We start from the raw sequence: 4,707 nt of genomic DNA on the forward strand, positions 1-4,707 counted from the left end.
ACAGGTCTGGGCCAGATCTGGCATCAAGCCGGCACTTTTGGTCTATTTCTGACCTGGTAAATAGTATGTTAGCCAGATGTGGGCCAGGTCTGGCAATGATGGCAATGTTTATGTAATGGCATGCCAAATGTGGGCCAATTGTGGTTAGGTGTATGTGGCCCAGATCTGTAACAGACAGGTCTGGGCCAGATCTGGCATCAAGCCGGCACTTTTGGCCTATTTCTGACCTGGTAAATAGAATGTTAGCCAGATGTGGGCCAGGTCTGGCAATGATGGCACCGTTTATGTAATGGCATGCCAAATGTGGGCTATTTGTGGTTAGTTGTATGTGGCCCAGATATGTACCCTGCTGAAAAAAGTCAGACAAACCATTAGGCATATTCTATTGGTTTCTAATTGTTCCTGGTGGTTTCTAATGGTTTCTAATGGCTACTTATGTTGTCCTAATGGTTTGGTTTGATTTTCTAAGGTTCTAATATCTCCTACACAAATCTACAGGACTTAAACGGTCCCTACTAACGTTTCCTACGGGAGTCTAATGGTTCCTACAGGAGTCTTCTATAGGAGTCTTAATGGTTCCCACATAAGTCTTATTGGTTCCTACAGGCGTTTCTATACACTGAAACAAGTCAATCTAAGAATAAATAATTGTAACATAATTAATCCTGTGATAATAACAATACAAAACAAAGTTTGTCTCTAGACATGAATATATCAAGTTGTGAATTATTCTACATTTGTTCAAAACACAAGTCATTTTGATTGTTTTCCCTAACAAGCTGTATGTAAACGGATCAACAAATCTTCTACACTTTGTATTTACTCCGACTGCCCTCCCCCCCCGTGGTGCTCTGGGTATTCGCACCAAACGCCTGAGCAAAGACAGAAGGAGAAATTTGAAAAATGGGAGACTGAACTGTTAAGGTAAGAATTTAGTTAATGTTAGTGTTATAGTTGGTTACTTACTACAATCTTTCAGGTTTTACATTGTTGTAGAAATAAGTAAAATAACTGGAGGCACTAGATGTAATTTGTAATTAACAATAGTGGCTTCAACAGACTTCTGTGTAACTTGAAACTAATGTTAGCAAGTTTTAAAATACTTGCTTCAAATGTAATTTGAACCTGACGTTTCCAAGTGACTATAATTTAAAGTAAGCATGGATGTGTTTTTTCTTTCACATTACGTTAATCAGACAGCGCTGGGTGCCGGTTTATGGCTGCATGCAGAACCAGAGTGATAGAGTAAACTAACGTTAGTATGCATTTCTATCTATGGCACTGTGCAGAATCCCTCTCTATCGGCTAACACCGGGGGGGTTAGCCGTTAGCCAGGGGTGTTCGCGACACACGGCGCCCCTCGGTAACTGCTAACTCCTCACTAACGGCTAACCGTTAATGGCTAACACCGTTAGCGAGGCAGTAGCCGTTAGCGTGGGGCGCCTGGTGCCGCGAACACCCCTCGCTAACGGCTAACACCCCGGTGTACGGGGCCACCCCTCGCTAATGGTGTTAGCTGTTAATGAGGGGTTAGCCGTTAGCTAACACCGTTAGCGAGGAGTGTTAGCTGTAAGTCGGCCGTGTGTGTTTGGGTTTGTGTGGCCGGTTTTTGGTCGCAGCGGTGGCTGCTAACTAGCAGGTAACTTAGCCTACATCTAGGTTGTTAAGTTAGGTCTGCTTGTTAGCCACGAAACGCAGCAGAGGGCAGAGCGAGCCACGCTGCAGGTGATACACCGCGCCGAGTTCTCAAATAGAGAGCCCACTGTACAGGGGGCAGAGTGAGATGCGTGCTGCATAGACGATCTCTTTAGTGGTCAGTTACTATGTCATTGTGTGCTTATCAGATGATTTATCGTGTCAAGCACACTGGTGAAGGTATGCAAAAACAATTGTTGTGGGGAAAGTGGACACATGTTAGATTATTTCAGTTTATGGACCAGACAAAAAGTAATTTTTGGGGGCAGAGATTCTGGTCTTTCACTGAAAGAAATGTCGTGACAGCCCAGTCTAAAATGCAGCAAAAGTAAGCCTGATGAGGCTGTCAGAATAAAATGCATGACTCTGTTCTGTTTTTGTTGCTCTGTGTCTCTGTTATTCTTTTTTTCTGTATCTCAAGATGTTTCTCCATCTCACTTCTGACCTCTTTTGCAGATCAAGGATGAATTATGGAGGATCACACTAAAGCCACTACAGTTCACATTACTGGGGAAGTTGGACCAATACACACCCAGGCTGTTGAGCCTCTAAGCTGTTGGGAAGAAACTTGATGAGACCCGTGACATGGTAAATGAGGCATGTACTTATTGCAGTTAAATAGTTAGTTATATATTAGCATTCTGATGTTTGTACTTAGCATGATCTCCTTTCTTTTTTTATAGCACAACAGCATTGAGTCCAGAAGACAGGCTGTGATCAGAGGCCTCATTCTCTATCTTGGTGAAAAACAGAGGAGCTAATCAAGGCCTACAAGGTAAAGAAAACTGTTTCAAAGCCCAGCCTGTTTGAGATGAGGTTGTGCAATCCAGAATAGCTGATGGCTCAGTGGTATTTTAATTATTTTTTTCTTTTTTTTTTTAAAGAGTGCCTATGTAGAAATGGATGGAATGTTATGATTTTAGCATCTAATTATTAATGATTTAGTAAAAGTTGGAAAATCATCAAATGTGGATGTTATCCTGCACGGAGAGCAGGCTGCTGCTAGCACTGCTAACGGTAGCCACACAGCATGTCAGCGGTCAGAGAAGATGACACATTTCATTAACATAGTTCAGTTCATTAATGTGTGCCACTAAGTGCCAACTATATCAGCATTTGGTTGTTGAACAGTGGGATCAATGGTATCTATCAAACAGCTCCTCATTTAAATAAAAACGGAGTTCAGTTGTGTTCAGTGATGATGGAGAAGCTGCTGCTGCCCAGCTAAATGCCATCCCAATGTCTGACAATGCATTGAACATAGCGTATAGCAACAGCAAAAATATTAACAGTAATGATAGCAATAATAATTATTTGGGGGGGTGCAGCTGTTATTTTCTTCTCTGAGGGGGGGATGTTGTAGAAATTTGTTTGGCAAGATCTGCAAGCAGGCTGATGTGAATGTGTGTGTGATGTGGGTACTGAATGTGGTTATGCATTGCTCCGGTCGAGCACTTATACCGGTATGCCAGTTTACTCTGACACAGGCTACATCCTTATTTTCATTTTCTATGTCGAGATACTGCCGGACTCGCTGCCACCTTTTACACTAGATTACACTATTTCTGGTGACGACAAGCGATGTTTGAAACATTTACATGACCAGTCGTTTAATTCAGAACATCCCTAGTGCTTTATATGTGTATTCTAACAACTTAAATTGCAGCAATGTGATTGCATTCGTCATCACAAAATTTAAATAAAGTAAAAAAAACTGTTAAATAGTTTCATGAATTTCTTTTCCATTCAATGCAGGGGGGGGGCATGTTAATGGCCAAACACACTGATGGCTGTTGGAATGTAGTGCCAATCATATTTATTGAGCTAGTCATCAGATGTGTCACTTGTGAACTGTACTGTGATATTCATTAATTTGTGTGTTTGTATGTGTGTGTCTGACTTCTGATGCCACAGACCAAGAAATCGAGACCAGGATTACAAAATGGTTGCAGAAAGCACCTGATGGGAACAGCGGAGGAAGTGAGTAAATGAGAATGATGGACAGTGAGAGAAGCTCTCATGCGTAATGCATTTTAGACTTTTGATCTGAACTCTCTTCACCTTTTGTAAGGTGCTACTGCTGGTGGAACATATGGAGACGTGATGTTTCTATGCATGGTGTGAAAGTCTATGCCAGCTCTGGCAAACCATATCCGGGCCACTGGGGGGCCGTCATTCTTTGCAGTATGTCGGCCGAGTGCAAGTGCCTTATGTGGGCCGGAGCTGGGCCAGACCAATTTTGCTATGTGGGTTGTCATGGTTTGAGGAGATTTGTTGTTTAAGTTGAAATGTTTTCCTGCCAATTTAAATAGCTCATGGCTAGTGATGTGCACATTGAGTTGAATACATAGTGTTATATTAAAATAATGTGTTTATATGTATTTTGAGTTGTCATTGCCGCCTTGCATTGTTGAGGGGACAGAGGTGCAGATAAGGAACAAAAGGCAATTAATGTGTATTACTGTCTTCTGCAAATAATAAATGCAGGAAAACAAGTCCTCGAGTCATCTCCTTTCATGCCCTGTCCACACCTGTTACATATATACACACACACACACACACACACACACACAATGTTTAATATATTTATATATATATATATATATATATATATATATATATATATATATTAGGGCTGGGACTTTAACGTGTTAATTACGATTAATTCATTCCAAAAAAATTAACGCGTTAAAAAAATTAACGCATTTTAATCGCACCTATTTTTGCACCGCGGAACGTTTCTCACTGGAGGAGTTTCAAGGGTACCGATTATACTGGAGCACCAACTAACGTTCATGACTTCAGACAACAACAATGAACAAAGAAGCAGATGAGACTGCTTTGGTTGGCCCCGTGGATGGGAAATTTTGTTTTAAAAAGCGGATGGATGGCAGCGTAGATAAGAAAAAATTGCACTGGTCAGTGCAGCGTTTAGCTCAGTGGGTAGAGCGCGCGTCCCATGTGCCGAGGCTCTGCAGCGGACCCAGGTTCGACTCCCGGCCTGGGTCCCTT

The 4,707-nt window shown here is 41.9% G+C and overlaps 1 long non-coding RNA gene across 3 annotated transcripts; it reads left to right on the plus strand.

The window, feature by feature from the left end:
* Positions 1 to 870: 870 nt before the first annotated feature.
* LOC115596294 (uncharacterized) lies at positions 871 to 3,785 on the plus strand. 3 transcript variants are annotated; one of them, XR_003986873.1, is made up of 5 exons: positions 878 to 924; positions 1,197 to 1,255; positions 2,152 to 2,283; positions 2,379 to 2,470; positions 3,610 to 3,785. It is a non-coding gene; the product is annotated as an uncharacterized LOC115596294 (long non-coding RNA). The 3 variants fall into 3 exon arrangements; XR_003986872.1 differs by lacking the exon at positions 1,197 to 1,255 and having other exon boundaries at positions 871 to 924; positions 3,610 to 3,779; XR_003986874.1 differs by lacking the exons at positions 878 to 924; positions 1,197 to 1,255 and adding an exon at positions 1,535 to 1,639 and having other exon boundaries at positions 3,610 to 3,779.
* Positions 3,786 to 4,707: the final 922 nt, after the last annotated feature.

Source organism: Sparus aurata, chromosome 15 (genome assembly GCF_900880675.1).
Source record: "Sparus aurata chromosome 15, fSpaAur1.1, whole genome shotgun sequence".
Taxonomy (NCBI): Eukaryota; Metazoa; Chordata; class Actinopteri; order Spariformes; family Sparidae; genus Sparus; species Sparus aurata.